The sequence below is a fragment of the Procambarus clarkii genome, chromosome 31 (assembly GCF_040958095.1).
Source record: "Procambarus clarkii isolate CNS0578487 chromosome 31, FALCON_Pclarkii_2.0, whole genome shotgun sequence".
Lineage (NCBI taxonomy): Eukaryota > Metazoa > Arthropoda > Malacostraca > Decapoda > Cambaridae > Procambarus > Procambarus clarkii.
Genome location: NC_091180.1, coordinates 7,559,833 through 7,572,147, shown reverse-complemented (window position 1 = coordinate 7,572,147; position 12,315 = coordinate 7,559,833). Strand labels below are relative to the sequence as shown.

Sequence of the window (12,315 nt, the reverse complement as noted above, 5' to 3'; positions counted from 1 at the left end):
CCCACAGCTTGTCTGCCTTCTGCCTGCCTCACAACCTGTCTGCCATCCTGCCTGCTTCACAATCTGTCTGCCATTCATGCTGCCTCACAGCCTGTCTGCCATCCTGCGTGCCTGCCTCACAACCTGTCTGCCATCCATCCTGCCTCACAGCCTGTCTGTCATCCTGCCTGACTGCCTCACAGTCTGACTGACATCCTGCCTGCCAGCCTGCATCATAGCCTGTCTGCCATCTTGTCTGTCTACCTCACAGCCTGTCTGCCATCATACCAGCCTGCCTCACAAACTTTCTGCCATCCTGCTTGCCTCCCAGCTCGTCTGCCATCCTGCCTGCCTACCTCACAACCTGTCACCCATCCTGCCTGCCTTACAACCTGCCTGCCATCCTTCCTATCTCACAGCCTGTCTGCCATCCTGCGTGCCTACCTCACAGCCTGTCTACCATCCTGCCTGCCTCATAACCTTTCTGCAACTCATCCTGCCTCATAGCCTGTCCGCCATCCTGCCTGTCTGCCTCGTAGTCTGTCTGACATTCTGCCTGCCTGCCTGCCTCACAGCCTGTCTGCCATCTTGCCTGCCTGTCTCACAGCCTGTCTGCTTTCCTGCCTGCTTGCCTCACAACCTGTCTGCAATCCTTCCTACCTCACAGCCTGTCTGCCCCCTGCCTGCCTGCCTCACAACCTGTCTGCTATCCTGCTTGCCTGCCACAGAGCCTTTCTACCATCCTGCCTGCCTCACAGCCTGTCTGCCCTCTTGTCTGCCTCCCAGCCTGTCTGCCGTCCTGCTTACCTCACCGCCTGTCTGCCATCCTGCCTGCCTCACAGCCTGTCTGACAACCTGCCTGCCTCAAAGCATGTCTGCCATCCTGACTGCCTGCCTCACAGCCTGTTTGTCATCCTTCCTGCCTTCCTCTCATCTTTTCTGCCATCCTGACTGCCTGCCTCACAGCCAGTCTGCCATCCTCCCTGCCTGCCTCACAACCTGTCTCCCATCCTGCTTGCCTGCCATTCCTTCTGTCTGCCATCCTGCCTGCCTGCCTACATCACAACCTGCCTGCCTTACAGCCTGTCAGCCATCCTGCCTGCCTGCCCCATAGCCTGCCTGCCATCCTGCCGGCCGGCCTCTCAGCCTGTCTGCAATCCTGCCTGCCTACCTCACAACTTGTCTACCATCATGCCTGCCTCACAGCCTGTCTGCCATCCTGATTGCCTGCCTCACAGCTTGTTTGTCATCCTGCCTGCCTTCCTCTCAGCCTGTCTGCCTCACAGTCTGTCTGCCATCCTCCCTGCCTGCCTCACAACCTGTCTCCCATCCTGCTTGCCTGCCTCTCCTCCTGTCTGCCATCTTGCCTGCCTGCCTCACAACCTGCCTGCCATCCTGCCTGCCTGCCCCATAGCCTGCCTGCCATCCTGCCTCCCGGCCTCTCAGCCTGTCTGCCGTCCTGCCTGCTTGCCTCACAACCTGTCTACCATCCTGCCTGCCTGCCTGCCTCCCAACCTGTCTGCCATCCTGCTTGCCTCACAGCCTGTTTGTCATCCTGCCTGACGCACAGCCGGTCTGCCATCCTGCCTCACAGCCTGTCTGCCATCCTGCCTCACAGCCTGTTTGTCATCCTGCCTGCCTGCCTAACAGCCTGTCTGTCATCCTGCCTGCCTGCCTCACAACTTGCCTGCCATCCTGCCTGTCTCACAACCTGTCTGCCATCCTGCCTGCCTGTCTCACAGCCTGTCTGCCATCCTGCCTGCCTGCCTCACAGGCTGTCTGTCATCCTGCCTGCTTGCCTGCCACACAACATGTCTGCCATCCTGCCTACCTCATGGGCTGTCTGCAATCTTGCCTGCCTGCCTCACAACCTGTCTGTCATCCTGCCTGCCTCACTGGCTGTCTGTCATCGTGACTACCTGCCTCACAGCCTGTCTGTCATCCTGCCTGCCTGCCTCACAACTTGCCTGCCATCCTGCCCCCTCACAGCCTGTCTGCCATCCTGCCTGCCTGCCTCACAACATGTCTACCATCCTGCCTGCCTGCCTCACAGCCTGTCTACCATCCTGCCTGCCTGCCTGCCTCACAGTCTGTCTTCCATCCTGCCTGCCTGCCTTACAGGCTGTCTGCCATCCTGACTGCCTTCCTCACAGGCTGTTTGTCATCCTGACTGCCTGCCTCACAACCTGTCTGCCATCCTGCCTGCCTCACAGCCTGTCTGCCAACCTGCCTGCCTGCCCCACAGCTTGTCTGCGCTCCTGCCTGCCTCACAGTCTGTCTGCCATCCTGCTTACCTCACCGCCCTTCTGCCATCCTGCCTGCCTTACAGCCTGTCTGCCATCCTGCCTGCCTGCCTCACAGTCTGTCTGCCATCCTGCCTGCCTGTCTCACAGCCTGTCTGTCATCCTGCCTGCCTCACAGCCTGTCTGTCATCCTGCCTGCCTGCCTCACAGTCTGTCTGTCATTCTGCCTGCCTGTCTCACAACCTGTCTGCCATCCTGCCTGCCTCACAACCTGTCTGCCAACGTGCCTGACTCACAGCCTGTCTGCCATTCTGCCTGCCTGCTTTACAGTCTGTCTGCCATGCTGCCTTCCTGCCTCACTGCCTGTCTGCCATCCTGCCCGCCTCACAACCTGTCTGCCATCCTGCCCGCCTCACAACCTGTCTGCCATCCTGCCTGCCTCACAGCCTGTCTGCCATCCTGCCTGCCTCACAGCCTGTCTGCCATCCTGCCTGCCACACAGCCTGCCTGGAGCTGGGACCAGGTTACAGACCAGGAGCTGGAATATGAAGACACACTGTCTACATACACTAAGGACACACTAAGAGCTGTAATACGAGGACAGACTAAGAGCTTGAACAAGGGACAGACTAAGAGCTTGAACAAGGGACAGACTAAGAGCTAAAACAAGGGACAGACTAAGAGCTTGAACAAGGGACAGACTAAGAGCTTGAACAAGGGACAGACTAAGAGCTTGAACAAGGGACAGACTAAGAGCTTGAACAAGGGACAGACTAAGAGCTTGAACAAGGGACAGACTAAGAGCTTGAACAAGGGACAGACTAAGAGCTTGAACAAGGGAGAGACTAAGAGCTTGAACAAGGGACAGACTAAGAGCTTGAACAAGGGACAGACTAAGAGCTTGAACAAGGGACAGACTAAGAGCTTGAACAAGGGAGAGACTAAGAGCTTGAACAAGGGACAGACTAAGAGCTTGAACAAGGGACAGACTAAGAGCTTGAACAAGGGAGAGACTAAGAGCTTGAACAAGGGACAGACTAAGAGCTTGAACAAGGGACAGACTAAGAGCTTGAACAAGGGAGAGACTAAGAGCTTGAACAAGGGACAGACTAAGAGCTTGAACAAGGGAGAGACTAAGAGCTTGAACAAGGGACAGACTAAGAGCTTGAACAAGGGAGAGACTAAGAGCTTGAACAAGGGACAGACTAAGAGCTTGAACAAGGGACAGACTAAGAGCTTGAACAAGGGAGAGACTAAGAGCTTGAACAAGGGAGAGACTAAGAGCTTGAACAAGGGAGAGACTAAGAGCTTGAACAAGGGACAGACTAAGAGCTTGAACAAGGGACAGACTAAGAGCTTGAACAAGGGACAGACTAAGATCTTGAACAAGGGACAGACTAAGAGCTTGAACAAGGGACAGACTAAGAGCTTGAACAAGGGACAGACTAAGAGCTTGAACAAGGGAGAGACTAAGAGCTTGAACAAGGGACAGACTAAGAGCTTGAACAAGGGACAGACTAAGAGCTTGAACAAGGGACAGTCTAAGAGCTTGAACAAGGGACAGACTAAGAGCTTGAACAAGGGACAGACTAAGAGCTTGAACAAGGGACAGACTAAGAGCTTGAACAAGGGACAGTCTAAGAGCTTGAACAAGGGACAGTCTAAGAGCTTGAACAAGGGACAGTCTAAGAGCTTGAACAAGGGACAGTCTAAGAGCTTGAACAAGGGAGAGACAAAGAGCTGGAGTATAAGGATGGAGTGATGTCCACCATTGTGGACCGTGGCAGCTCGAGCGACCACCCGGCCAGGAGCGGGTCCGTTGCCCTAACGAGCGGACTAAGTGGCAGTAACCAGCAGGAGGCCTTAACTACCACTCTGCCTTAAACACTGCATGTAACACTACTGGATAATACCTTCACCTGGTGACCTCACAGTCTTGTATCATGTTTACCAGAGAGTATTTATTGACTCCCAGCAGGTCTGTCCTTCACCTTAGGTCAATATGTGTCGGGGGGGGGGGGAGTGAGAGGGAAGGAGAGAGAGAGAGAGAGAGAGAGAGAGAGAGAGAGAGAGAGAGAGAGAGAGAGAGAGAGAGAGAGAGAGAGAGAGAGAGAGAGAGAGAGAGAGAGGGAGAGGGAGAGACATAGAGAGAGAGAGAGACATAGAGAGAGAGAGAGACATAGAGAGAGAGAGAGAGAGAGAGAGAGAGAGAGAGAGAGAGAGAGAGAGAGAGAGAGAGAGAGAGAGAGAGAGAGAGAGAGAGAGAGAGAGAGAGAGAGAGAGAGAGAGAGAGAGAGAGAGGAGCTGGGGAAAGGGAGAGAGGGAGAGAGAGAGTCATAGTCAACAGGTAGCAGATTGCCTTTAAGACTGGTATCAAGAATCGACTTTACAAGCGTCAACAACAGACTCTACAAGATCAAAGAGACAAACCTTACTCCCGTTGTGAGGAACGCAGCAACAGTAGCAGTCGACGGTTCACGTGCAACGGGTATGCGCAGTGAAGATTAATTGATCAAAGGATTGACGACCGAGGTGGGCAGAGGCTGTAGGCAACTCCCTTCCCTGACGGCGTCTGGGCCAGCACTGAGGAGAGAGACTGAGAGGCTGCGGGTATATATGTGACCGCAGACGCCATGATGCCAAGTGCCACGTTCTTATTATATTGAATGGGAGAGTGTATCGGTCATTGCTCTGGGTACACTCGGGGCCAGGTCCTGTGGTAATTTGTCAAAACAAATATTGACCCGTTTTCTATGGTAACTGGTTAGTGATGATATTCTTTGTTATGGAGATTGATTTTTATTCAGTATAAATACATGAAGGTATATTGGGTTTGTGAGAGTACATAACATTGGTGTCCTTTCAGCCTTGAAGGCCACTAACACACAGCAGGGCAGGTCCTTAATCTAACAGATAACAGAGTTTGAAGCACAAGGTAGGAAACTATGGGGATGAAATTAGGGTTTTTTTGGTTTTACTTTTGACTAAGGCATAGGTTGGAATTTTTGTTAATTCATTAGGGAGTGAGTTCCAAAGACTGGGTCCTTTTATTTGCTGGGAGTGTTTACACAGACATAGTCTGACTCTGGGGATATCAAAGATATATTTATTCCTGGTGTGGTGCTCATGGGTTCTATTACAACCATCAAGGAAAAGTTTCAGATCGAGATTATCGTTTACGAACAAAGTTTTGTACATGTAGATAGCACATAAGAATATTTGGAGTTAGTGTATGTTTAGCATATTAAGGGACTTAAACAGAGGGACTGTGTGTTGTCTTAAGACAAAGTTTGAAGTTTGTTATAGTCCTGATAGCAGATTCTTACTGGGTGATGATGGGCTTGAGGTAGTTTGCAGTGGTTGAACCCCATGCACAGATACCATATGTAAGATAGGGATAGCTTAGCGTAGTATAATGAGAGGAGAGCAGAGTGGGGGAACATAATATCTGATTTTAGAAAGTATACCAACCGTTTTTGAGACATTTTTGGTTGTGTTGCATGTGGGTGCTGAAGTTGAGTCTCTTGTCTGTGTAGAGCCCAAGGAACTTTCCATCATTTTTATTGCTAATGTTAACATTGTCTACCTTAAGTTGAATTTGATTTGAAGATTTACTTCCAAATAAAATGTAATAGGTCTTTTCTATGTTTTAGAGTGAGTTTGTTGATTGACATTCACGAGTGGACTTTATTCACTCATTATTGACAATATTATTTAGTGTGCTGGGGTTGGGGTCAGAATAGATGAAGGCAGTATTGTCAGCAAATAGTATAGGTTTTAGAATGTTAGAAACATTTGACAGATCATTGATGTATATAAGAAATAGGAGAGGTCCAAGATGCTGCCTTGTGGCACTCAACAGTTAATAGAGTGTGTGGGGGGAGGTTATGTTATTGGTGGCTACATATTAGTGTCTGTATTGTATTGTGGGTTGGTGGTGTTGTCGTGTTGTTGATCCTTCTTTACGAACAACCCAACCCACAACTCGGTAGAGTGCTTATACTTTACCAGGAGATCACACTGGGCACTTCTCTGGCTCTTGGAGAGGGGCTCAACGTCACACGTTTAGGGGATGCGACTCCAATACTTAGCCTCGTTGTCACGTGCACACACCCACTCGAGCCGCTGTGACTCCCCACTCTCTCCTTATGTAATATGATCTCCTTAATCCCCTTTGACTTATTAGTTTTCCGTCCTACCCTGTCCACAGCGGTGGTTCTTGGTTCTTTCTCTCTCTCTCTCCTTCTTTACTACATCCTGGGAAGCCTCACTTGGACAACGGCAAACACCAGCAAATTTGAATACATTTACTGGACAAAGCACATACACAATACATACACACATATAATAATAATAATGAATCCAACACTCTATACTATTTCAGTCAGGTTGCACTCCAACACTATCAGAACTCTATCATCTGCTTATCAAGTGGTATCCTATCTCCTGATTCACCACCTAATACTATCAACCTCCTCAAGTAGGTCAAGTCTTATAACACAATGTTGCACTATCAGCAAGAGAATATATATCTATAAACATGTACAAGTAAAATCAGCGTATGAATGCAATAACATATATATATATCAGTATTAATGTTCCTTGATACACAACAATGATCAATCGATCACCCTATCAGTCCTAGAACACATACATCTGTAGGTAATCCAGCCTACGACTGTAACTCTATACTTCAGTATAAACACTCCTTGACACAAGAATGGCAAACAATTACTCACCTCTCACTGCGTCTTGCACGCTAATGACAACCAAACACTCTATCACCTCCCTACAAGTAATCATTTAGAACTTCCCTTCCACATCTGGAAGTTCACTACACTGATCTCTTCAGGTTCTTCCGGGTTTAACTACCAGGATCCTCTGCAGCTCCTCCAGGCTGCTATCATATCGTTTCCTTGGGCAACTATGGTGCTTCGCCACTTCTACTAGGGTCCTCCACAGCTCTCCTGGCTGCTACACCATGAAGTTCCCTCGAGCAACTATGGTGCTTCACCACCTCTAGAGAAGCACGTGACACTCCTCTTCACTGCTTCTCCTCACAGCTCGAGGTCCTCTCCTCCACTACCTTGGAGTCTCATTAACTACTCCCTCTGTGCTGGCTTCGAAGTTCTCAGCAACTTCTTCCCCAAAGACAAATCTGCAACCCATTGACACTTCAATAAAAACGTTTCCCCTTAAACACATAAACGAAATAATCCACACAATATGCTTGCATCCAACATCTATCTGCTCTCTACATGCAGTGAGAGTGGACTCCCCCGTTTGGGCTGGTCCATGCTCCTCCTTGCCCGGCGGGCGGCTCCTCAACTCTGGGAGGGTCCTCCGCTGCCAGTCAGTTGGCTTCAGGCGGTCAACGGGAGAGGACGTGCCGTTCGTCCCTCCAGCCGTCTCTCTCATCTCTGTCCTCTTATTTAGGCTTCCTGCTTTACCAAAACATGTCTAACTTACCAATGAACATACGCTACTGTCGCTGGGCACACGACCAACTACAAGTAATCACTATAGACTGGCTTAAATCGTGCTTACCACAGATTGTCTAGTCGAGGGCGCAATCCCTCTGACGGCGTCTGATCAGGGCGCTCCCACGGCCCACGATTATGTCTCTGTGCAGCTTAATAAACACTCCTCGCCGTCCAGGACTTGAGACCACAACGTTCCCAGCTCGATTCCACAGCTGGAACGTCTGCACACTTCTCTTCTCTTGGAGATATATCACTAGGGGTTCCTTTCTAATGGGAGCTCAAACGGAGCACAGCTTCCCCTTGCGATGTCTGGTAATCAAGTGAGGGTCAAAGCCCTCCAGAAGCGAGCCTCACGCCTCCAGCAAATTATCCACATCTCCTAACCAGTCATTTATCTATTTTCTTATTTACTGCCCATAATCTCAAATTGTTTATCAAATCCAACCAGCTATTTTACATCTGTGTCTTCACCTCTATTTTTCCTAGACCTTCTAGTCAGGTCAGGCTTGATAGAATAATTCTCAAAGGGGAGACTCGTTTTTCGGCTACCTGGGATCATAACACTGTCACTGAGATTGGATTGAATATAGTTCAGAACAAAGCCTAGGAGTCCATAGTGGTGACGTTTAAGTTAGATGTAGTTATAGTTAATAGTATCAAAGACATTTCTCAAGTAAATGAAGAGGCCAATTGGGAACTCATTTTTGTCAAGGGCTGAGTAGCATCATTGGTACTCTTTTGGAACGGAAGCCAAACTAACAGGGACTTAATATTTTGAATTTTACAAGGTAAGAGTAGAGTTGTTTGTAAATAATTGTTTCTAATATTTTTCAAAAGTATTGGTAGATTTGATATTGGTCTGTAATAGTTTATGTCTGCCGTGTTACCTCCTTTATGAACTGGCGTTACTCTTGTTTTTTAAGGAATATCAGGAAATGTATGACACTCTAAAGATTAATTGAACAGCAGAGCTATGGGCGCCGCAAGGGCATGGGAGACACTCTTGTATACCATGGATGGTATTTCCCTAATTTTCCCAGCTTTGGTTTTTAGTGAGTGAATGATGGGCACAACACCTGTAGGTGTAGGCTGGCTGGTGAGAGGAGAAGAGAGTTTGGGTAACTGCCTGATAGCTATGCGGTAACATGTGTCTGAGTCTGTGGGATTTTTCTGGCATGGTTAGCACCAACCAATATAAAGGAGCTATTAAATTCTGTTGCCGTTTCTAAGTCCGTAGAAAGTGTGTAACCATCTTTTCTCATAAAAGGAAAGTTTGGCTCTTTCTATTATACTGATAACCATTGACGAGTACTTTTTAACTAGTTCTATGGTAACTAGACCAATCAGGTTTGGTTTCCTATTCATGTTTGATGTTAATTGCTTTAAGTATGTCACTTATGAGCCAGGGGTTGTTTAATCTTTTGCCAGTTACTTGTTTGGTGAGGAGAGGACAGTTTGTGTTGTAGAGGCTTAGGAACCAAGGAACTCTCTTTCTTTTGGAGAGAAAGCTGTCGGCTAATGAAATGATATCCCTATTGCTCCAGTGCACCAGGGATCTTTCTCATACACATATCAGATAGACAAACATTTAAGTCACAGCTTCGTGTCGTTCTTTGCAGGTGATACAAAAATCAGCATGAACATTACTTCTGGAGAGGACATTGACAACTACACGCCGATATCAGTAAAGCATTTGAATGAGCAATGAAAAATAACAAGATATTTAACAGAGGTAAATTCCAAAGTATGATAGAAATGAAGAGGTTCAACGGAACACAGGGTATAGGACACAGTCAGACTTACTTGTACAAGGAAAGCAACATGTAAAGGATCTGGGAGTTATGATCTGTGACGACCTGACATTTAGTGAACATAACCGAGCAAACATAGCGGCGGCCAGGAAGATGATAGGATGGATTATGAGAACGTTCAAATCCAGAGATCCGGCAGCAATGATAATACTATTTAAATCACTGGTGCTGCCCCGTCTTGAGTATTGCTCGGTACTCAGTTTCACCTTCAGAGCCGGAGAGATCTCTTAAACAGAAGAATAAGATTTCTTAAATAGAGGAACATATACGGCACACATAGACACGATAAAGCATCTAAATTATTATTATCGTATCAAAGCTCTCAAAATGTACTCTCTAGAAAGAAGACGAGATAGCTACGTATAAGCAATTACAAACATGGAAGATACAGGAGGGCCAGGTCCTAAATATACACAGTGAAATTACTATATATTTGAGCGAGAAATACGGAAGGAAATGCAGAATAGAACCACTGATGAACAGAGGTGCCAGAGGCACACTCATGGAGCACTGTCTGAACACCAGAGGTCCACAGCTGGTCAACACCCTCCAAGTAAGCATTAGAAATATTGCAGGATGTTGCCTCTTCGGGAATGGATGAATTCAAGAGGCACTTAGATAAGTTCTTGCAAGAAGTGTCGGATCAACCAGACTGTGGTGGATAAGTAGGCCTGCGGGCCGCTTCACGCAACAGCCTGGTGGACCAAGTTACCAAAAGTCGAGCCTGGCCTCAGGCCGGGCTCCGGAAGTAGAAGACCTCCTTGAACCGTCTCCAGGTAAGGTCCAGGTAAACAATACTTCATTCGTGTTCATCCTCCACACCATTAGATTAGTGGAGGCTTTATGTTAGTGGGGGCTTTATGTTAGTGGGGGCTTTATGTTAGTGGGGGCTTTATGTTAGTGGGGGCTTTATGTTAGTGGAGGCTTTATGTTAGTGGGGGCTTTATGTTAGTGGAGGCTTTATGTTAGTGGGGGCTTTATGTTAGTGGGGGCTTTATGTTAGTGGAGGCTTTATGTTAGTGGGGGCTTTATGTTAGTGGGGGCTTTATGTTAGTGGGGGCTATATGTTAGTGGGGGCTTTATGTTAGTGGGGGCTTTATGTTAGTGGGGGCTTTATGTTAGTGGAGGCTTTATGTTAGTGGGGGCTTTATGTTAGTGGGGGCTTTATGTTAGTGGGGGCTTTATGTTAGTGGAGGCTTTATGTTAGTGGGGGGCTTTATGTTAGTGGGGGCTTTATGTTAGTGGGGGCTTTATGTTAGTGGGGGCTTTATGTTAGTGGGGGCTTTGTTAGTGGGGGCTTTATGTTAGTGGGGGCTTTGTTAGTGGGGGCTTTATGTTAGTGGGGGCTTTATGTTAGTGGGGGCTTTATGTTAGTGGAGGCTTTATGTTAGTGGGGGGCTTTATGTTAGTGGGGGCTTTATGTTAGTGGGGGCTTTATGTTAGTGGGGGCTTTATGTTAGTGGGGGCTTTGTTAGTGGGGGCTTTATGTTAGTGGGGGCTTTATGTTAGTGGAGGCTTTATGTTAGTGGGGGCTTTATGTTAGTGGAGGCTTTATGTTAGTGGGGGCTTTATGTTAGTGGGGGCTTTATGTTAGTGGGGGCTTTATGTTAGTGGGGGCTTTATGTTAGTGGGGGCTTTATGTTAGTGGAGGCTTTATGTTAGTGGGGGCTTTATGTTAGTGGGGGCTATGTTAGTGGGGGCTTTATGTTAGTGGGGGCTTTATGTTAGTGGAGGCTTTATGTTAATGGGGGCTTTATGTTAGTGGGGGCTTTATGTTAGTGGAGGCTTTATGTTAGTGGGGGCTTTATGTTAGTGAGGGCTTTATGTTAGTGGGGGCTTTATGTTAGTGGGGGCTTTATGTTAGTGGAGGCTTTATGTTAGTGGGGGCTTTATGTTAGTGATGGCTTTATGTTAGTGGGGGCTTTATGTTAGTGGGGGCTTTATGTTAGTGGGGGCTTTATGTTAGTGGAGGCTTAATGTTAGTGGGGGCTTTATGTTAGTGGGGGCTTTATGTTAGTGGGGGCTTTATGTTAGTGGGGGCTTTATGTTAGTGGGGGCTTTATGTTGGTGGGGGCTTTATGTTAGTGGAGGCTTTATGTTAGTGGGGGCTTTATGTTAGTGGGGGCTTTATGTTAGTGGGGGCTTTATGTTAGTGGGGGCTTTATGTTAGTGGGGGCTTTATGTTAGTGTGGGCTTTATGTTAGTGGAGGCTTTATGTTAGTGGGGGCTTTATGTTAGTGGGGGCTTTATGTTAGTGGGGGCTTTATGTTAGTGGGGGCTTTATGTTAGTGGAGGCTTTATGTTAGTGGGGGCTTTATGTTAGTGGGGGCTTTATGTTAGTGGAGGCTTTATGTTAGTGGGGGCTTTATGTTAGTGGGGGCTTTATGTTTGTGGGGGCTTTATGTTAGTGGGGGCTTTATGTTAGTGGAGGCTTTATGTTAGTGGGGGCTTTATGTTAGTGGGGGCCTTATGTTAGTGGGGGCTTTATGTTAGTGGGGGCTTTATGTTAGTGGGGGCTTTATGTTAGTGGGGGCTTTATGTTAGTGGAGGCTTAATGTTCGTGGGGGCTTTATGTTAGTGGGGGCTTTATGTTAGTGGGGGCTTTATGTTAGTGGGGGCTTTATGTTAGTGGAGGCTTTATGTTAGTGGGGGCTTTATGTTAGTGGGGGCTTTATGTTAATGGGGGCTTTATGTTAGTGGGGGCTTTATGTTAGTGGAGGCTTTATGATAGTGGGGGCTTCATGTTAGTGGGGGCTTTATGTTAGTGGGGGCTTTATGTTAGTGGGGGCTTTATGTTAG

General features: G+C 47.8%; 1 protein-coding gene across 1 annotated transcript in view; it reads right to left on the bottom strand.

The window, feature by feature from the left end:
• Ddc (aromatic-L-amino-acid decarboxylase) overlaps positions 1-4,801 on the bottom strand; it is a gene marked incomplete in the record, with an annotated part of 139,812 nt that extends 135,011 nt beyond the window's left edge. The window contains 1 exon segment of the mRNA XM_069334327.1: positions 4,653-4,801.
• Between the last annotated feature and the right edge of the window lie 7,514 nt (positions 4,802-12,315).